Source organism: Triticum urartu, chromosome 1A, assembly GCF_056163025.1.
Source record: "Triticum urartu cultivar PI428250 chromosome 1A, HENAU_Tu73, whole genome shotgun sequence".
NCBI classification, from domain to species: domain Eukaryota; kingdom Viridiplantae; phylum Streptophyta; class Magnoliopsida; order Poales; family Poaceae; genus Triticum; species Triticum urartu.
The window spans coordinates 524,462,526-524,485,931 of NC_141873.1; positions in this window are offsets into that span (position 1 = coordinate 524,462,526).

The window sequence follows — 23,406 nt, forward strand, 5'->3', positions numbered from 1 at the left end:
GTTCGTATTAGCCCTTATCTTTTATTTGTCTCTGCTTTATCGAGATAAATATATTGGCTCTACATTCGGTGTTTAAACCCGTTTGGTTCTAAACCGCCATGCTAGTCTTTTCTTTGTATTTACAGGAACAGAGTTCAAACATTGCAGAGACAAGCGTTAAGCGATCCATAAGCAAGCATTAAACATTGGCATCTGGAAATACAGATTCACGGATAAGTATTTTATGCGCGATGGCACAAGCAAACTTGCAGTGTTTTAACAGCTAAGCTACTACAAGGCTTTATAAAGCCCATGAAGAAGTTCATTGTCCCTCCCTAGCCGGTTCACCATCTTGAGTCTGCTGGAAGTTGGGTTTTGACCAATTGAAGCCGTTCATGGCGACAAATTCGTCTTCATCGTCAATCAGGCCGACCGGGTCAACCTTCGGGGCAAATGTATCTTCTCTCACTGGTGGGATCAAGTCAGTTACTTTATATGAGGGAGGGGCCATCTTCTTATTCTCCAAGGCTAGTCGCCTGAGGCCGGACTTCACGGACGCAGGCTATAAAGTCATCTTGATCAAAAGGAGACCCGTCCTCCTTCACGGTAGGATAGCCCCTTGCCACGTCCGCCGGGTCTAGGTCTGGCACCCAAGCCTTGGAGCGGCTTAGGGTAGTCAAAGCTCCGGCTCGCCCACAGGAGCGTTTTACTTCTTGGAACCTGGCAGGAAGGATGGACAGCTTCTTCAGGACGTCACTCAGACGGTTAGGTCCTTGATTAGCACGAGAGATAGTAGCCAGAGCCCGTTGTGTGCCGACATACAATTGTTCAACTAAAGTGTATACTGCCTTCAGCTTAATCAATGGGTCTTGGCTCAAATTCTTACTTCGCGGACCTACATATATTTTTAACAGAGTCGGTTGGCGGATTATACTCTGGTTTGGCAAAAAATATACGAAAGGCCAAATCAGGCAGCTTACCAAAGATAACAGCGACCATCTGAGTCACCCGGCCCTTTAAACCGTTCAGCTCTGTTGAAATTTCTTTCAGAGCTGTTTCGGTTGTTTCAGCTCGTCGGGTCAGAAATGTTTTCTCATTTTCCCAAGTCTTCTCCCTGGCAGCAAAGCTGGTCTTCAAATTTTCTGTTGCAGAAAGGCTTATTTGCAGTTTAGAGGTGGAAGATTTGATTTCTGACTCCTGACTGGCCAGCCGGGTCTTTGCGTCAGTCAATTGAGAGTTCAGTTCAGACAAGGCATTCTGTGAAACGTTCAGATAAGTCAAGACTTGGTTTCAAATTCAAATATCCAAATTCAAGATTCAAGTCTCAAGTAATTTACGAATAAACCACTTGACACTTGGGGGCTAATGTATGCCAAATCAAATTTTTACAACTCTACAAACATATTTAAAGTCCCAACTCCTTTACAAAGTAACAACACTTGGCACTTGGGGGCTAATGTACGCAGTTCAGCAAGGTTATCAAGGTTAAACCAGAGCGTTAAATACTTTGAAGACAGTTTTCAATTCTAAAGTACGGATTCATTAATGATCAAAATAAACCGGTCCTTGGGGACTATAGGTGAAAATTTTGTTCTATCAATATCAGGCAAAGATTCAGAGGTAAAAGTCTCGGCCTATATTTTAAGTCTACAGGATATTCCGTTTCTCCCATAATCTGAAGACTTGGGGGCTGAGGGAATATTAGTAAACCGGAAACAACGCACCTCATACTTCAACTGAAGCTGCTTGACCATCTCGATCTCAGACTCACGACTGGAGTGTACATGACTGAGATAGCCGGATAAGATATCACTGGCATTGAAACGGTCGTAGTTGGCAATGTCAAAGCGAACCTTCTGCCTCTCCAATGCCTCTTGCTTTGTTGTACACCGAGCCAGCACCGTTGGGTTCCCCGGCTCAACAAAGCAGCTCCCAATAATTTGAACATCTTGAGCACGTGGAGATGGCGGGTCAGTTGAGCTTGACGGTCTAGCTGTGGAAGGATTCATAGTGGCTTCGTCAAGAGACGGCTCCGGAGGATTTGCTTCATTGACAATAGGCGGGTCTTCTGTGGTGTCAGTTAATGGAGAAGGTGGCCTAGCCGGGTCAGATGCCAGCACTGGCGGGTCTTCCGTCGGTTTTGCTGCCTTCGCCTTCTTGGATTTAGCCTGGCCGCTAAGGAAAAAATATTGCGGGATTGTTAGCATCAAGATGCAATTGAGAAACCCAGAAGAAAAGAGGATTTCTGATTACCCAGGAGCAGTCTTGAAAGCCGGAAATTGTGTTTGTGATGGGTCGCCTAAGGAATGAGACACCTCCTGAAAAGATAAAAGGAAGAAGTTAAAGGAAATACAAGGAGTAGGACTCATTAAAACGGGTTAAAGACAGCAATAAGTAAACCTCGTTCGGGCGTTTCCGAGTGGTCTGTTGAAAGACGACAGCCGGTTCATCTTCAATCCCAACTTCACGGCGGCTTTCATGTTGCTGCTTTTTCAAATGAAAGTTGGGATCCAAGTGAGCTAAGGGGTTAGAAAACCTTACTTTACGGATCACTCGTCGAACTTTGTGTCTTGGTAAGGGCTCTGAGTCGGAGGAAATGATTGTTACCTCTGCTTCCCCGGCCTGACTGGCCCCAGTGTCATCCTAGTAAGGATCAGTGTCAATAAGATTGTTAAAAAATTGGCCAAGGGAATCAAGGTCTACCTCCGAGTCAGACATATCATCTAGTTTCATTAAATCTTCAGCAGTGGTCTTCTTTTTCTTCTTCGATCTCTGGGTTGATTTCTTGGCGTTCATGGCGGCGAGTTTCGCCTTCTTGGCAGCTTCGTGATCATATTTCACTTTCCAAAAGTCAGAGTTGGCCTACAAAGACAGGAGGAAGGATCAGTGATAAACAATGTGGCTGGACAAAATACAAAGGAAAAAAGATCAGAATATCCTTACTTCTGGTACCGGGTTAAGTTTACAGAAGGGATTTAACCCAACAACACTCCAATCTTCATACTTCGCATTCACCAAAAGGTTTGACATTGCGACAATGTCCTCCTCGGTTAGTTGAACCGGGGTATGACGAAGAGAGTCGTCCGGGTCTCCACCATATTCATACATCAATTTTGAACGACGGCTTGATGGAATAATCCGCCATGAGATCCAGCAGCGGGTTAGGTCGACTCCGGTTAAACCGTTCCCCGACAAACCGTTGATTCTTCTGATAGATGGAAGCAGCTTCTTGCATTTAGCAATGGTAAGTTTATCTGGCAGTGCGAACTTGGAGTCAAGATGATCGGGGCGGTAACCCGGCAGTGGCTTCTCGTTGGCGAGTGAGATGTCCTGACAGTAAAACCAAGTTTGGTTCCAATCCTTTGGATGATTTGGCAAAACTATGAGAGGGAAGACACCACCCTGTCGGTGCTGAATTGAGATGCCTCCAAGCTCTAAGCTAAGCCCGTTGGTGCACTTGTTTTGCCGGTTCAGATAGAAGTATTCTCTAAATAGTTCCACAGTCGACTCTTGCTGAAGATATACCTAACAGAGCTCTTGGAAGTTACAAATATTGGATATGGAATTGGGCCCAATGTCCCGAGATGGAGTTTGAAAAAGTGAACAACTTCTCTGAAAAACTTTGAACCGGGCGGTGAGAAGCCACGGTTCATGTGGTCAGTAAAGACGATCACTTCGCCGTGTTTTGGATTGGGTCATTCTTCTTCTGGGTCAGGAGCACGATATGACATGATCCTTTTTGAGGGCAGAAACCCGATGAGGAAGAACTCTTTTAAATGATCCTCAGTTATGTAGAAAAATTGAGGGGACCCAATTGTAGATGGTGGGTGTCTTTGACGGCATGATGTGCAAGGGACTGAAAAAGAAAAAACAACATGCCGGTTCAGTTTACGGCAAAATTAACAATTAAAGGTTGAAGATGTAAAACAAGTAACAGTGGCTTAACAAAGGGCTAATGACATATAAGGAAAAGAAGCTGGAGTGGTAAGCCGCCATGACTACAGATTTTCTCAGAAAGCAGATTCAGCTAAGTGTTGGCATAAACAAGTTTCACCAAGCTATCATTATTATTTTGGATCAAAAGGCTGTCCCAAAAAGGAAATATTCTAGACCTAAAAATCCAGTACAGATGAGTTCGTCAGCTATAACGAAGCATCTATACGGGAAAAAGGGATCTATTTGCATTTAAAATGGGTGTGAAACAGCTACCGCAGCAGTTCTACACTATCTGACGATCAGGAAAAGGCATCGGAGGTAAAATCTATCAAGGGTTTGTAATGGATGGCGACGAACACCGACGAACTCGAGAAGCCGTAATGCAGATCTAAGGCAGAGAAGGAAAGGGACTTACGGATGTAGAGCTGCTGCGGAGGTTCATCGCGTTTCTCTGGTCAAATCAGGTCGATGCAGCGGCCTGAGGTGGAGAGGACGAGGAGATCTGCGGCGGCGGCGGCAGAGCTCGAGCGGCAGAGAAACAGTGAGAGGAGGAAGACGACTGAAGGGGAGAATGAAAAAGACCAAGGTCGTGCTTATTTATAAGGAAAGGCTCACTAAGATGGCGCAAGAAACGAGGAGACCGAACATCATTATCCATCAACTCCGACGCCTCGGTTTTCATGATGGTCAGTAAAGGCAAAGATCCGTTGAGGATATGACGGAATAAAACAAAAAATAATTTAATGGAAGATGACATCACGGTGGTTTACCGCGGATCCAGAAGATGATGTCACGGCGGGTTATAACTTATGGACGCACAGAAGACAGAAGGCTTGTTTCCTAAGGTATTTTAAGATTGACATGAACCGGTTCAAATCAATCTGGGGCCTAATGTCAGGGATATAACAATTTGTGTAAGCCGCCCTGGAGGGGCCGGCTTATGAAAAGAGGATTATCATGCAAAGCCCAGGATCAATCATAAAGATGGCGGTTCAGTAAAGGGTCTAAAGCCCACGGGCGACTTATGGCCCATAGTGATAAACCGCCATAGTGGCGTAACTTGTATCATAAGGTAGAATTAACTAGTCACCGAGCCGGGCACTATTTATGAGCCGGCCGGGACTATGTAGGCCACCAGGCTTCAACCCATGTATATAAGGGGACGACCCTGTGGCGGCTTAGGTGAAGAAACAACCAAGTCAATAACCAAGCCGGCGAGTTGAGCCTCTTGGAGATCGAAACTTCAGCAATACCAATCCCAACTAGACGTAGGCTTTTCCCTTCATCGTAAGGGGCCGAACTAGTATAAAAACTCTCTCGTGTGTCCTTTGTCCCGATTAACCCCTTTAAGCTTCCTAGTGCGATGGCCGTATGACTAAGTCCTTGCTCTAGGACATCTGTCGTGTCAACTCCACGACAATCTATGTCTTCTATCTCTACGGGTGCTATGTCATTCATAATTTCTTGATATAAGGAATAAGGAATAGCACTCATGCTAGCACCTAAGTCACATAAACCATGATAATAGTGATCTCCTATTTTAACTGAGACAACAGGCTTGCCAACAACAGGTCTATGTTTATCCTTTTTATCAGGTTTGGCAATTCTAGCAGCTTCTTCACAGAAGTAAATAACATGCCCAACTACATTTTCTTCCAAGAGATCCTTAACCATAGCAACACTAGGTTCTACTTTAATTTGTTCATCAGGTTTAGGTGTTCTAATATAACTTTTGTTAACCACAGTTGAAACTTTAGCATGTTTCTTTATCCTAACAGGGAAAGGTGGTGTCTCAATATAAGAGTAGGAACAACTGGATCAACATTATAAAGGATAGTTTCTTCTTTAGCTAGTACCGGTCCTTTAATTTCTTCTTTAATAGGTGGGTGATATTTAAACCACTTCTCTTTAGGGAGATCAACATGAGTAGCAAATGATTCACAAAAGGAGGCTACTATCTTAGATTCAAGTCCATATTTAGTGCTAAACTTTTGAAAAGCATCAGTATTCATAAAAGATTTAACACAATCATACTTAAGCTGAATACCCGACTCTTTACCTTCGTCAAGTTCCCAATCTTCAGAGTTGTGTTTAATTCTTTCCAGAAGATCCTACTAGAATTCAATAATCTTCTTAATAAATGAACCAGCACAAGAAGTATGAAGCATGGATCGATCATTATGAGAAAGCCGAGCATAATAATTCTGGATAATAATTTCTCTTGAGAGCTCATGATTGTGGCATGAATATAACATTGACTTAAGCCTCCCCCAAGCTAGAGAGATACTTTCTCCTTCACGAGGCCAAAAATTATATATGTAATTCCGATCACGATGAACTAGATGCATCGGATAATTTTTTTTGGTGGAACTCCAATTTTAACCGATTCCAATTCCAAGATCCAATATCATCACATAGCCTATACCATGCCAATGCTTTTCCCTTCAAAGGGAAAACCTTCTTCTTAACTTCATCTCCAGGTAAACCTACAAGCTTAAAGAATCCACAAATTTGTTCCACATATATCAAGTGCATATCAGGATGTTCGGTTCCATCTCCTGCATAAGGATTAGCTAGCAGTTGTTATATCATACCCGAAGGAATTTCATATTCAATATTTTCAGTAGGTGCAGTAGGTTGAGGGGTAGCTAATTATGGTTCCGGTGGAAGTGAAGATACCCCTAACAAACCCCTCAAAGGATTGTTTTCCATAGTGACAAGTGACAGTAAATTTCAGCACACTATATAAATGTTTCCTTACCAAAGGCGCTTCACTCCCCGGCAACGGCGCCAGAAAATAGCCTTGATGACCCACAAGTATAGGGGGTCAATTGTATCTCTTTTTGATAAGCAAGAGTGTCAAACCCAACTAGGAGTAGAAGGAAATGACAAGTGGTTTTCAACAAGGTAATGTCTACAGGTGCTGAAATTGTAAGTAACAGTGTAGTTTGATAGCAAGATAATTTGTAACAAGCAAGTAACGATAATAATAGCAAAAGTGAAGCAAGGAAGCCCAATCCTTTTGAGGCAAAGGACAAGCCAAAACGGTCTCTTATAATAGGCAAAGCGTTCTTGAGGGTACACGAGAATTTCATCGAGTCCCTTTCATCATGTTGATTCGATTCATGTTCGCTACTTTGATAATTTATATGTGGGTGGACCGGTGCTTAGGTCATGTTCATAATTGAACAAACCTCCTACTTATGATTAACACCCTCGTAAGCATCCGCAACTACGAGAAAAGTATTAAGAATAAATTCTAACCATAGCATTTAACTTTTGGATCCAATCAGTCCCTTACGGAATAGCGCATAAACTAGGGTTTAAGCTTCTGTCACTCTCGCAGCCCATCATCTAGTAACTACTCCACAATGCATTCCCTTAGGCCCAAATATGGTGAAGTGTCATTTAGTCGACGTTCACATGAAGCCACTAAGGAATCACAACATACATACTATCAAAATATCGAACACATATCAAGTTCACATGATTACTTGCAACATGATTTCTCCCGTGACCTCAAGAACAAAAGTAAATACTCAGAAATGATAATCATGCTCAAGATCAGAGGGGTATTAAATAGCATATTGGATTTGAACATATAATCTTCCACCAAGTAAACCATATAGTGATCGACTACAAGATGTAATCAACACTACTAGTCACCCACAAGCACCAATCTATAGTTCTGGTAACAAGATTGAACACAAGAGATGAACTAGGGTTTGAGATCAGATGGTGATGTTGAAGATGTTGATGGAGATTGCCCTCCCCAAGACGGGAGAGTTGTTGGTGATGATGATGAGGATGATTTCCCCTTCCAGGAGGGAAGTTCTCCCGGTGTAATAGCTCCACACCGGAGGGCAAAAGTGCTCCTGCCCGAGTTCAGCCTCGAGACAGTAACGCTCCGTCCCGAAAGTCCTCTCATTATTTTCTCTAGGTCAAAATGACTTATATACCAGAAGAAGATGGGCATTGGAGGTTGGCCTCGGTGAGCACAACCCACCAAGGCACGCCTGGGCTCCCTGGCATGCACAGGTGGGTTGTGCCCACCTGGTGGCCCCCTCTGGTACTTATTTGCTCCAATATTCTTCATATATTCCATAAAAATTATTTGTAAAGTTTCAGCTTGTTTGGAGTTCTGCCGAATAGGTAGCCCGACGTAGCTTTTCCAGGTCCATATTTCCAAGTGCCAAAATTCCCCCTCTTTGTGTGTACCTTTCATATTATGAAAGAAAGGGCATTAGAGTTACTCCGAAAGGCATTATTATGCATGAAAACATCATAAATAACAGTAGGAAAACATGATGCAAAATGGACGTATTAGTTCCTTAATGATATCGAGAAAATTGGGGTGAATATTTATTGATTTGAGATCTTCATTTTCCTTACTAGAAAATTCGCCCTTATTCTTAGGAACATAAGAAAACTTGGGAATCTTGGTAGGAGGAAGATTTTGAGTAGTTTGAACGGAGGAAAAAGCGGAACCCAAGTTGGTAATAATATTTTCTAGTTTGCCAATTCTAGAAGAATCTTGATCTATCTTCTCATTAACTATGGGTTCCTTTTCCCTAAGATTCTTTAAAGTAGCTCCTACTTTAGATCCGTATTCAGTAATCTGATTATGAATATTTTTATCCAAATTTTCAATCAACTCAACAGTAGCAATTTTATTTTCAATAATATCAAGTCTTTGCATCACATGATCTAAAGTTAAAATAGTTCCATTAGACAAAAGAGGTAGGGGAGAGGGAAATGAGAGGCGAATGGCAAATAATGTAATGCAAGAGATGAGAGTTTATGATGGTTATTTGGTATGGCTTGACTTGGCATGGATCTTCCTGGCAACGGCGCCAAAAATTCTTCCTACTACTTCTTGAGCTTGTGTTGATTATTCCCTCGAAGAGGAAAGGGTGATGTAGAAAAGTAGAGTAAATATTTCCCTCAGTTTTGAGAACCAAGGTATCAATCCAGTAGGAGACAATGCGCAAGTCACCGAATACCTGCACAAAAAAACAACAACTTGCACCCAACACAATAAAGGGGTTGTCAATCCCTTCATGGTTACTTGCAAATGTGAGATCTGATAGAGATAAATAAAACGGTAAAGTAAATATTTTTGGTATTTTTGGTTGAAAGTAAAAGATTGCAAAGGAAGTAAGTCAAAAACTAATATGATGGAAACTAGAAGATTATATGATGGAAAATAGACCCGGGGGGCATAGGTTTCACTAGAGGCTTCTCTCAAGATAGGGAATATTACAGTGGGTGAACAAATTACTGTTAAGAAATTGATAGAAAAGTGCAAAGTAAGGATGACATCTAAGGCAATGATCATCAATATAGGCATCACGTCCGTGTCAAGTAGACTGAAACGATTCTGCTACTACTATTACTCAACACATCGACCGACTCTTGCCTACATCTAGAGTATTAAGTTCATGAAGAACAGAGTAACGCATTAAGTAAGATGACATGATGTAGAGGAATAAACTCAAGCAATACGATGTAAACCCCATCTTTTTATCCTCGATGGCAAAAATACAATACGTGCCTTGCTGCCCCTACTGTCACTGGGAAAGGCACCGCAAGATTGAACCCAAAGCTAAGCACTTCTCCCATTTCAAGAAAAACCAATCGAGTTGGCCAAACCAAATCGATAGTTTGAAGAGACTTGCAAAGATATCAAATCATGCATATAAGAATTCAGAGGAGATTCAAATAATATTCATAGATAAGTTGATCATAAATCAACAATTCATCGGATCTTGACAAACACACCGCAAAAAAGTATAACATCGAATAGATCTCCAAGAACATCAAGGAGAACATGGTATTGAGAATCAAAGAGAGAGAAGAAGCCACCTAGCTACTAGATATGGACCCGTAGGTCTGTGGTAAACTACTCATGCTTCATCGGAAGGGCAATGGTGTTGATGTAGAAGCCCTCCGTGATCGAATCCCCCTCCGGCAGGATGCCGGAAAAGACCCCTAGATGGGATCTCATGAGTAAAGAAGGCTGAGGTAGTGGAAAAGTGTTTTCGTGGATCCCCTGGTTGTTTTTGGGATATATGGGAATATATAGGCGGAAGAAATAGGTTGGTGGAGTCACGAGGGGCCCACAAGGGTGGGGGCGCGCCCTCTATCCTTGTGGCTGCCTCGTGGCTTCCCTGACGTGCACTCCAAGTCCTCTGGATGTCTTCTGGTCCAAGAAAAATCATCGCGAAAGTTTTATTCCATTTGGACTCCATTTGGTATTCCTTTTCTGTGAAACTCTATAACAAAGAAAAAACAAAAACTGGCACTGGCTCTAGGTTAATATGTTAGTCCCAAAAATCATATAAAATAGCATATTAATGCATATAAAACATCCAAAATAGATAATATAATAGCATGGAACAATCAAAAATTATAGATACGTTGGAGACGTATCAACTGTCCAGGCTACCCCGATCCTTGACGGTTCCAACATAATAGAAGAGCATGGGGATCTCCATAGACAAAAATGTCCCGTGGCCTAAGCCATGGGGAAACAAAATGCTCTAGTCACGTGTGATTGCACCCCTCCTTGCTTTAACATTCCTATCCCACATTATTGGATGTCATAGGTCTTAGGTTGACCCCGATATGCCAAACCATGCAGGTTACAAAATAATAACATATTTTTAAATTGTTTCATATGCCTTTTTTTGTGCGAGGTTGAGTTTTTTTCTTTTGCGTGGCGACAATGGTTCATTCAAGTCACCAATCATCATCCATGGCTCTTTCGCTTTTTGGCTTATTTACACTAACGACGACCCCATGTGGTGCCTCTCCCGAGCATGGGGATTCTCCATAGACAAAAATGCTACACCGCCTTAGGTCATGAGAAAACAAAATGCTCCAGACACGTGCGGTTGTGCTCTTTCTTGTTTTATCATTTCTACGCCACATTATTAGTTGCATAGTTCTTTGGTTGACCCTATATGCCAAATCATGCATTTGATATCATATTTTTAAAATATTTCATATGACTTTTCGATATGCGATGCCGAGTTTTTTTTCTGTTGCGTGGCGACATTGGTTCGTTTAAGTTACCAATCATTATCCATGGCTCTTCCGCTTTTGGGCTTATTCACAGTAATGAAGGCCCCTTGTGGTTCCTCTCCCGGGCATGGGTTCTCCATAGACAAAAATTAGCCGCCGCCCCAGTACATGGGGAAACCAAACGCTCCAGTCATGCGTGGTTGCGCCCCGTCTTGCTTTAACATTCCTATCTCATATTATTGGTTGCCATAGGTCTTAGATGGACCCCTATATTCCAAACCATCCAGGTTACAGAATGATAATATATTTCTAAATTTTTTCCTATGCCTTTAAGATGTGTGAGGCCAAGTTTTTTCCCCTTGTGTGGTGACAATGGTTCATTCAAATCACCAATAATCACCCATGGCTCTTTCTCATTTGGGCTTATTCACACTAACGACGACCCCATGTGGTGCCTCTCCCAAGAATGGGGTTCTCCATAAACAAAAATGCCCATTCACCTCAGGACAGGGGGAAACAAAGCGCTCCAGTCACGTGTGGTTGCGCCCCCATCTTGCGTTAACATTCCCATCGAAAATTATGGGAGGCCGAGTTTTTTTCTTCTGCGTGGCGACAATGGTTCGTTAAAGTCACCAATCATCATCCATGGCTCTTTTTATTTTGGGATTATTCATACTAACAACAACTCCATGTGGTACCTCTCCCGAGCATGGGGTTCTCCATAGACAAAAATGTCCCGCTGCCTCAGGCCATGGGGAAAACAAACGCTCCAGTCATGTGTTGTTGCGCCCCTTCTTGCTTTAACATTATTTAATTCTTATCCCACATTATTGGTTGTCATAGGTCTTAGGTCGACCCTGATATGTCGAATTATGCTGGTTACAGCATAATACCTTATCTTTAAATTGTTTCGGATGCCTTTTCGTTGTGTGAGGTCGAGTTTTTTCCTTTGTATGGCGCCAATGGTTCGTTCAAGTCAGCAATCATCATCCATGGCTCTTTCTCTTTTGGGCTTATTCACACTAACAACAACCCAATGTGGTGCCTCTCCGAAGATTGGGGTTCTCCATAGAAAAAATTGCCGCCTCATGCTAAGAGGAAACAAAATGCTCCAGACATCTGTGGTTACGCTCCTTCTTGCTTTAACAGGCCTATGCCGCATAATTGGTTGTCATAGGTTATAGGTTCACCATGTATGCCAAATCATGTAGGCAATAACTTATTTCTAAATTGTGTCATATGCCTTTTCAGTGTGCAAGGTCGAGTTTTTTTCTTTTGCGTGGGGACAATGGTTCGTTCAAGTTACCAATCATCATCCATGGCTCTTTCTCTTTTCGGCTCATTCACACTAATGACAACCCATGTGGTGCCTCTCCCTAGCATGGGGATCTCCCTAGATAAAATGCCCCGCCGCCTCAGACCATGGGGAAACAAAACGCTCAAGTCATGTGTGGTTGCGCCCCTTCTTGCTTTAACATATTTCTAAATTGTTTCATATGCCTTTTTGATGTACGAGGCCGATTTTTTTCTTTTGTGTGATGATAATGGTTCATTCCAAGTCACCAATCATCGTCCATTGCTCTTTTACTTTTGTGCTTATTCATACTAACGATGACCCCATATGGTGCCTCTCCCGAGCATGGGGTTTTCCTTAGACAAAAACGACCCGCTGCCACAGGCCGTGGGGAAACAAGACACTCTAGTCATCTGTGGTTGCGCCTCTTCTTGCTTTAACATTCCTATCTGACATTATTTGTTGTCATAGGTCTTAGGTTGACATATGCCAAATTATGCAGGTTACAGAATAATAACATAATTCTAAATTGTTCCGTATGCCTTTTCGTTGTGCAAGGCCGAGTTTTTATCTTTTGTGTGGTGACTATAGTTCGTTCAAGTAAAAATCATCATCCATGGCTCCTTCACTCTTGGGCTTATTCACACTAACGGCGACTTCATGTCGTGTCTCTCCCGAGCATGGGGTTCTTCATGGACAAAAATGCCCCTCCGTCTCAGTCCATGGGGAAACAAAATGCTCTAGTCACTTGTGGTTGCGCCCCCTTCCTGCTTTAACATTTTTATCCCATATTATTGGTTGTCATATGTCTTAAGTTGGCCCCTATATTCCAAATCATGCAGGTAATAATATATTTATAGATTATTTCATATGCCTTTTTGATGTGCGAGGCCAAGTTTTTTTCTTTTGCGTGTCGACAATGGTTCGTTCAAGTCACTAATCATCATCCATGGCTCTTTCTCATTTGGGCTATTAACACTAACGACGACCCCATGTGGTGCCTCTCCTGAGCATGGGGTTCTCCATAGACAATAATGCCCCGCTGCCTCTCAGGCCATGTGGAAACAAAATGCTCCAGTCGTGTGTGCTTGTACCCCCTTCTTGACATCTCTAATTTTCAAAATAAACTTCTCTTTTGTGTGTTTGTTTCACTCACGGAGCGGTGAGGGATGGCTAATATTTTCCATACTAGATGTGTTATTCTCAAGATGAGTGTTTATTCACTTGTCATTGCACGAGAGTAAGGCAAAGGTATTAGGGATGCCCAGTACCGAAATGCAAAAAATAAATGAATTTACTTTATGTTGTCAAATAATAAATTCCTTGGAAAGTGTTCATATGGAGGCCACCCGTGGATACGGTTAGCCATGGAAAGTGAAAGTTATGGTGGAAAAAGGAATAAACTTTATTTTCTGTTTGGGAACCGCCTATGGCATATCTAGCATGGAAAGTGTTCGGAACTCTAAGTCGTTTTTGTTGGTGGGATGGATGCACCTCCCAAAATATTTTTATCTCTAAGTTTTTCGCTCTGACCTCTGACACCTCTACAAATCCCTACTTCCCTCTGCGAAGGGTCTATCTTTTATTTTGAAATTTGAGTCTCCACCTTCTCTTATAAAAAGAACCAACTAGGAGGCAATATGATCGTGCTCACGTATTGGGTGTAGTTAATATTTGAGTGTGTTTCATGAATGGATCAATGTTTGAGCATGATGGGCTAGGGATAACTTATTTTGGCATTGATATTTTGAAAGACATGGTTGCTTGTTGATATGCTTGAGTATCTAAATTATTATGTCAAAAGTAGACTATTGCTTTGAATCACATAAAAGTCCAAATGTCCATGCTATAAAGAAAAGAATATGATACGACTTGATGAACAAGGCTCCACATCAAAAATTCTGTTTTTATCACTTACCTACTCGAGGACGAGTAGGAGTTAAGCTTGGGGATGCTGATACGTCTCCAACGTATCTATAATTTTTGATTGTTCCATGCTATTTTATTATCAATCTTGGATGTTTTATAATCATTTTATAGTCATTTTATATCATTTTTTGGTACTAACCTATTGACATAGTGCCCAGTGCCATTTCCTGTTTTTTTCATGTTTTTACATCGCACGAAATCAATATCAAACGGAGTCCAAATGGCACGAAACTTTACGATGATTTTTTATGGGCCAGAAGAAAGGCAATGGGCCCTCGTTGCACCTGGGGGGTGCCTCAAGGGGGGCACAACCCACCAGGGCGTGCCAAGGCCTCCTGACGTGCCCAGCTGGGTTGTGCCCACCTCAAGTGCCCCCTGGACCGCCTCTTTGCTCTATAAATACCCAAATATTACCAAAACCTAGGGGAGTCGACGAAATATTCATCCAGCCGCCGCAGAGTCCGGAAACACCAGATCTAATCTAAACACCATCACGGAGGGGTTCACCACTTCCATTGGTGCCTCTCCGATGATGCGTGAGTAGTTCCTTGTAGACCTTCGGGTCCATAGTTAGTAGCTAGATGGCTTCATCTCTCTCTCTTGATTCTCAATACAATGGTCTCTTGGAGATCCATATGATGTAACTCTTTTGCGGTGTGTTTGTTGGGATCGATGAACTTTGAGTTTATGATCAGATCTATGTTTTTATATCCATGAAAGTATCAGAATTTTATGCATGATCTCTTTTATCTCTTTTATGCATGATCTCTTATTGTTGGGGAACGTAGCAGAATTTTAAAATTTTCTACGCATCACCAAGATCAATCTATGGAGTCATCTAGCAACTAGGGAAAGAGGAGTGCATCTACATACCCTTGTAGATCGCGTGCGGAAGCGTTCAAGAGAACGGGGTTGATGGAGTCGTAGTCGACGTGATCCAAATCACCGATGACCTAGTGCCGAATGGACGGCACCTCCACATTCAACACACGCACGGTTGGGAAGACGTCTCCTCCAACTTGATCCAGCAAGGGGGAAGGAGAGGTTGATGAAGATCCAGTAGCACGACGGCGTGGTGGTGGAAGCAACGGTGATCTCGGCAGGGCTTCGCCAAGCGCACACTACTAGGAAAAGGCCTACTAATGGCGCACCTAATTTGGCCATTAATGGCGCATTAGTGGTGCGCCATTAGTAGCACGCCATTAGTATATTTTACTAATGGCGCACCACTGGTGCGCCATTAGTATCTGGTATACTAATGGCGCACCTCAGATGCGCCATTAGTATATATAACAGTGTGCCATTAGTATGCCTCCCAGGGGGCCATGTATACCCAGGTGCTTTGGCATACTAATGGCGCACGACAACGAGATGCGCCATTAGTAAGTTCGGCATACTAATGGCGCACTGTTTAATGATGCGCCATTAGTATCCTTTGGCATACTAATGGCGCACTATGATGTGATACGCCATTAGTATGAATATTAGGTTTTTTTATTTTTTAATTTTCTGTTTTTTGCACAGGTTACAAAATGTATAATTGGACAAAATATAAACAGCACACATCAACAACAGATTCATCGAATACAATAGAAGATTAGTCTCTGAATACAATTCATCATTTTAGTCTCCGAATACAATTCATCATATTAGTCTCCGAATTGAAAAGACCGAACAAAGATAGAACATTATATTACAAGTCTCGAGACTGCGAGTTTGTCTTCACATTACAAGTCGATATCTATCATCTAAACTACCATCACATAGAAGAGAGCTGCGGTCATCACGATGAGCATCATCACGATGAAACTCGTCTTCATCCGGTTCCTCCAACGCTCCCTCCCCTCTCCCGCTAGATAGCGGGTGTATCTAGATTCGGCCTCGGCCCTAGTGGCGTACCCTTTGTAACTGTTGCCGCTAAATCGGTGAACCTGTCTCCGACACTCCTCCCAGTCGTCGTAGACTCCGGGAACCTTACCCTTGTACATGACATACCACGGCATCGCTATGCAGTAGCCAAACGAAACGTTAGTACCAATTCACAGACAATACATAAGCAATATATAAGTATGCAACAGAACGATCGAAAGAGAAAAGCAAGACATTAATAGCATCGATTACATCTTAAGTTGAACGACTCTCGAAACCAAAGAGACATACTACAAGTTCATTAAAGTTTAATTACAACATGAGCCAATCGATGTTTCAGAACTAGACACAGCATCACTGCTTTCGACTCGACTCAAGGGACCGGAGCATGGATGAAGCCGCCGTCTATCGTGGAAGTCATGAAAGAACGGGCGTTGTCATCCTGCATTTGTAGGATTGTGTCGATGTCACTGTTGGACGGTTGATTTCTGAGGTAGAACTGCCCCGAGGTACGAAGGACATCTTGATGGATGATTTCCGCGAACTCCGACTGGATGCGAAAGAATTCTTGTCTGATGTCCGCGTCCTGGATTGCCGACACGCTCGCGGCCCAATCTTTGAGTCTACTCGGTAGCAGAAGGTGATGATGGTCCCGTACGATCGCCCGCATGTGATGGATGGCGTAGTAGGCACCCTTCTGACCGCCAGGCGGCTGCTTGACGCAGCAGAACATCGTATTGTGGGAGAACACGTGCTTGCCGTACTTACAAATAGGCCTGGTGAAGGTGCCTCCAGATTTGACGTAGCCGGGGAGGACATCATCAAGAACCTTCTTGACATTTGTGTAGTCTACGTTCGACTGACGGTCCGGGTCGAAATACGTGGCCATGGAATATTTGGGGCTTAGGAGGATGAGCGTGCAATGTGTGTCACTGCAGAAAACACGGAATGTTAAAAGAAAAACGATCAAAATCTAAGAATTCATATGTTACGGGGCGGTTGAGGGGAGGACTTACTCGGGAAAGTAAGGCACGAGGAATTTATCCTTATCTTGGTTTGCCAGAATGACGCCTTCGAGGTAAGAACTCGCGACTTGCCGGTCCCCAGCGCTGCCCAAGATCTTGGCACGCATGTAGAAGGGGTCGACTATCACGATGTCCGGGGTCTTGTCGCGAATGATCCGCATCTCCATACTCAGCGAAAATAGCCGAACGAAGGTGTTAGTGCAGCGGATGAAGGTTAAACATAGCGTGGATGTCATCAAGCCGCAGGACGATCGTACCCCCGATGGAGTTATCCACAAATCCCTTGCCCTCTGGCACCTTGGCCGCAAAAACCGGGTATGCCACATCCTTCTCTCCGAGACGCCGCTTCTCCAAAGAAAGAACACTGTCATGCAGACTCCGCATAGCACCGGTTGCAGCACCGAGCATATTTCTCGGTAGCATCGGCCTACCCGCCACATGCACCCTCCTCGAGATATCCTCAGGTGAAGGTGGCCCGTCCTGAGCACGGATCGTACTCGGTGCCGCCTGGCCCGCACCCTTGTTAGTCTTTCTTTTGCGTGCCTTCTTCTTCTCCTGTAATGGGACCGAGTTCTTCTCACAGACCGCCTTCTTGAGTGTGTTGGGGCTGATCATATTTCGCACCTCGCCTATCTGAGGCTCGGTGAAGTCGGCAGCTGGAGGCGTTTCCTGAGAGCTGAACTGCAGACGACGCCTGTTGCAACTTGGCTTCTCCGCGGTACCAGCTAGATCGCGCACGTCTTTTGTTGGGTTGGGTTCTTGAGAAGGAGGCCCCATGAAGTCGCCACCGTACCCATGATCGGCAAAGTACTGATCGACGTTGGCAAATGTATCATCGTCGTCGTCGTTCTGATCCTGTGCCATATGCATGTTTGGATCCAGTGGCATAGGGATGTCCGGCACCGTTGCGGCGGTCTTGCCATGGGGCCGACTTGGCGGCGGCACGACTGGCTGTGTTGTCTTTGGGGTGGTGTCCCCCGCCCCCAAACGAATCTGGCTCTTCGGCCAAAGCAGGGGCTAGCTCAGGCAAGCGCTGAGGGTCATCACGTCATCATCGTCGGCCCCGACGGGTCTAATCGGAGGTAACAACTCGTCGCAGCCTGGCAGCACCCGAACCAGTTGAACCCTAAACAAGTTGGGTGGCATCTGGGTACCGTGGAACAAGGGGTTGCCCGGTTGAACGATTTTGCCCTTGGCGACATCGACCAACTCGTTGTTCACGAAGTGCAGGAGAGTGCACGGAACATCGGCGGCGCCCTGCGAAAACATGTAGGGCGTCAGGGATGCCCAGTGAAAGGCAAGGAGATGAAGTCCTCGGCCGAGAGAGGCTTAATTAGTTACCGTGATGATGGCGTCGAGCTCGGCTAATGTCGAGGCACCGCCAACGGCGGGCGTGCAGTTGACGGAGGGGCCGCTTGCTGCAGAGGTGCCGGCCGGCGTACACCCGGGTGCATTAAGCTCCTGTGCCGCCTCCGCCGGAGACAACAATGCTGCCTCCGCCGGAGACACCAATGGCCCCGCCATTACGTTCTGCGAGTTGCTGGCCGTGAAGCTAGGAATCGGGGGCGGCCCGTGTTGGCCGCCCGCAATCCACGCACTAATCCCCTGGATCAAGGTAGGCACAATGGCGGTGATCGTCGCTCCGAGTTGTTGTTGCACTTGCTCTTGGACAATCTCCGGAATCCGCGCCACCTGTGCCCTGAGTTCTTGAACCTCGCGCGCCTGGCTTTCCGAGCTGGTCTTTTTCTCCTTCCGCCCACCAGTGTTATAGTATGACGACCATTTTGTCGACAAGCCTTTGCCGGCCACACGACCAGCTGACGTCGGCTTACTGAGCTTATCCTTGTTCTTCATTACATTCAACGCCCTATTTAGAGTGGCGTCCCAAGGGTTGCTCTTAGTCGACCCCGCGCTACTGCTTTCAGTCGCCTGCGGAAGGAATGTGAACCATTTAGAAATTTGGCTTCATTAATTAGAATGCAACCATATGGAGCTAATTACGCGGGGGTGTATTCCTTACCAGAACAAGCTCAAGCGCCCTGGTCTTCGGATCCGTGGTAAGCTCCTTTGTTTTCGGGTCCTTCTTGTACCGGGCCCTGACAAAGTTCCTGGTCTGCTTGTCACCGTATTTATCGAAGAGGGGCGGTAGGCCTTGCTCGGCACGGTCCGCCTCCTCCTTGTCCCATATAGGCTTCGCCACTATGTAACCACCGGGACCGAGTGTGTGTTCCCCTAAGTTCAGCTCCCGCATTTCTTTCCCCCGCTTACTTGATTCGGAGATTGCGGTGCTCGAGCAATCGATCTTGAAGTCGTTGTAGTCATCTTCGGTGATCGAAGGATTTTTCTCCTTGATCTTCTCATAACTCTCACCTTTCCCGATCATTCTCTTCACATTGCTTTTCCAAGTAGACAGGGCCGTGCTCATCTTCGTGAGGGCAGCATTGTTCACTTTATTCCCTTTGAGACTTGTGTTTTCAAATTCAGCGGGGAACTTGTATCGTTCGTGCAGCTTCGTGAAGAGGAGGTTGCACAAATTCCCTCGGTCAGGATGCCTGAGGTTCTCGGTGTTGATCGAGACAGTGCTCCGGAGAATGCACCCGAGATGAAGCGAGTACCCCTTGACTATTCGTTCGGGCGCCGTTGGATTCCCGTTGGAGTCCACTTCAGTAACTTCCTCCTTGAGGGTGCGGAGCACGGTCGGGCGCCGGTCCTTCCGTTGCCTCTTCGGTTGGCTGCCATCTGTGCGTGCGCCGCCATCATCAGTGGTGGCATCCTCGGCAGCACCATCAGTGGTGGCATCAGTGGGGTCATCCTCGGCGGTACCATCAGTGGTCTCAGGATCGGTGGGGAAGGCGGCGTCCTCATACAAGTGAGGTTCTTCCTCCATCTCCTGGGACAGCTCCCAGAATTTCTTGCCGCCCGAACCCCCGGCCTCATCGTTGTTGGCCATGTTTCTCTATAAATAGGAACAAAGTTTGGTCAAAAAGTTGGTTATTGTCAAGGAACAAGACCTCTAAGTTGACCAAATAACCTAATTCTCGAGGAATGTCGCCAAAAAGTTGGTTATTGTCAAGGAACAATTGAGAGATGTTTGTGATATTGCCTACGTGTTTTGGGATAGAACCTGTTAGTGTGTTGTTGCTAAGGTCCAAGTCCACGTTCTCAGGGTAACCTAGTTCTTGAGGGGTGTGTCTAGAAAGTTGGTTGCTGCAAAGATACAAGGTTGTGAGTTTGGTCAAATTGCCTATGATGTTTGTGATATTGCCTTGGATCTTGAAGGCACTGTTGCATGATGCAGTGGTACAGCCAGCATGGGACCTCATCTTTGCAGGCTAATTTTCTAGATTGTAACACTAGAATTTGTGCACAAGCTAAGCTAGCTAAGACAGTAGCTTCCTTGCAACCCACAAAATACAAAGGAAAAGGGGTGAAAAGGGGGAGATGGTTAGCTTCGATGAGCAGGCAACATCTTCCTAACCCCCTTCTTCTTGTCTCCTCTCACTATCTCTCTCACACACATGGCAAGCAAGGGTGTCTGAGTGTGTGAAAAAAATTCTAAACTAATCCAACCACTAAAGCAAATTAATTTTTATTTCGGTTGAGAATCGGGCACCTTCTAGGTCAAGAAAATTGGGCATGACCTTTGCTAATTTTCTTGACCTTGGAGTGCCCCATTTCTCAACCGAAACGGAAATTAATCAACGTTTCAGGAGAAAGGGGTCATTTTAGAAGATCACAAGTAGCAGCAGCATCACTTGACAAAATCACAACTAGCAGCAGCAACTCACAGATAGCAGCAGCAGCATCACTTGACAAGTTTCAGACCACATAAATAGCACAAGTGACATGAAAATTCACTTGTAGTGTACTGATAGCACAAGTGACATGAAAATTCCTTTTACTGTCAAAAAACTACTAAAAGCACAAGTGACATGAAAATTCAGGAGTAGGAGATCACAAAGGCCATGTCATGCTTGGCAATATTTGTTTACTGAAACTAAATGAACATTTTACTGTCAATAAAAATGTTTTACATATCCTGCAGACAAGTGCAACCACCGGTAGAGGAGTTTCAGCTGTTTCTTTGAACATTTTACTGTCATCACTTACTGAACCTTTTATATATGCACAGGTTTTAGCTAATTTGAACATTTCACAAGGAATGCCATCACTTACTGAGTGATTTGAGTGAAATGCACTTGCAACCAAAAGGCCGAAAGGCAGGCCGGTTTGCTCTTCTATGAAAATGGCACACCTTTTCATGGCATATTGTACGAAAGACATAACTATGGGGGTTTTACATATCTGTTTCTTTGAACATTTTACTGTCAATAAAAATGATGTACTGCTGCTTTCAGTTAATTCAAATTAGCTAAAACCTTTTACTGTCAAATAGTGCTAATGTTTACTCTATGAAATAAACTACTTCTCCTCCTTTCAGTTGATACATGTTTGCTTTTGCAATGCTATTGATTTTTTCCCTTTCTCTTTTACAGAAGGCCACAGGACAACAAATGCATTCTTCCTTCTATTTGTTTGCTCTTTCCTACATCTTACTTAAGTATAGTAAATCGTGTGTAATCTGTTTTTGCCAGTGTAACAAGAAACTACCCGGTGGTGTTGACACCCCTCTTCTCGTTGCTATAACTGCTCCCTCACTGAAATGTGTCAAGCTCCTGGTGGAGGTATTGTTCCTGCAGTATTCATTTTTGTTGTGTTAGGCCTTGGAAAGTTAGAATTACTTAAGCAAATTTTTGCTCAATGCTATATTTTTCGACACTAAAGTAGGTTTGGCCTTCTTTGATGGTGTTTATTGTTTGAGCTACCTTTGAGACATTTTTGTGGCCACTCTACACTAAGGTTTAACACAAGAAAACACCATGTCTAATCGGCAATGAACCTAACAGCCCATAGAGAGTTCCTCTACAAACCGATTTGTAATATATAGTATTTTTTGGCAGGCTGGTGCAGATGTCAATGGTGGTCTTGTAGCCCCTTTGGTTGTTGCTCCTGAGATGAAAGGTTTAACTGCATGCTTGAAACTGTTACTGGAAGCTGGTGCTAACCCTGTGTAAGATTTCTGTACCTCTATGCCATGGCATGCCAATTGCTTGAACATCCAACTGATGTTAACAGTTTATTTAGAGCTGGTGCTCTCGCAAACAGGCCCATGAACTAGTGGAGCTGGGTATCCATAGTTCTAAGAATTCAAGGAGCTGGAATTGGGGGTGTTTCGGTGTGCATTTTGTTTGTTAAGCTTAAATCATCTTATACCAACTATGGGAAGCACATAATACCAATGCTTACAGAAAAGAAATTTGTGTGCTCAACAAAACTTAGGCATTGATCCTATAACTCATCCTGCCAGAGAGAGAGAGGGGGGGGTCTGACCTGCTGCTGTGCGTCCGAGGCACGGTGCGTGGGAGGTTTGCCGGTGATGGATGTCGCCTGCCTGCCGGTGACGGATGCCGCCTGCCTAGATGCAAATGGGGGTTGAGTGAGTCATAGCAGGCCAGGGGAAGGTACATGAATGGAGAGATAGAGAGAGAGGCTTACTGACCTGCTGCTATCCGGCGGCGGCTGGTCCAGATCCAGGAGCCTCTATGGCCGTGGTGAGAGGGCGAGGCGGAGGTGAAGAGCGGGATGGGGCGCGGGGAGGATGCCGGGGAGTTGGGCGCGGGGAGGATGTCGGGGCGGCGCGGCGGGGTCGAGGCGGCGTCGGGGCGGCGGGGCAGCGTCGAGGCGGCGTCGGGGCGGCGGGGCAGCGGCGTCGGGAGAGGAGAGGGGAAGGGGATCGAGGGCGAGGGCGAGGGAGAGAGAGGGGATAGGGAGGGGCCGGGGAGGAAGGGGAATATGGATGGGGCCGGGCACAATACTAATGGCGCACCACCCCTCGGTGCGCCATAAGTATATCCATACTAATGGCGCACCCCACCGTGGTGCGCCATTAGTATTTTTTTTTGATTTCTGCTCGAGCCAACAGGTTATCTTCCACCTGACCTGATCCACACCAAGTTCCCTCTACTAGCTCGACTGGTCAGCAGCCAGTTCTCACACCAGGAGGTCCTGGGTTCGATTCCCAGGCTCCACAATTTTTTTTATCCATTTAAAATGTTGTTTGATACTTATTTGTGTTTAAATATGTTCAAACTTGCTTAAATCATAATAGTAATATTTTTTTATAAGACAGTAATAATTTTTTAAAAAATTACATCAAACAGTAATGCCGGTGGAGCGGGGGAGGGTGCGCGGGGTGCGGGGGGTCGGCGGCGGCGGTTGAGTAGGGGAGGGGTGCGGGGGGTCGGCGGCGGCGGTTGAGTAGGGGAGGGGTGCGGGGGGTCGGCGACG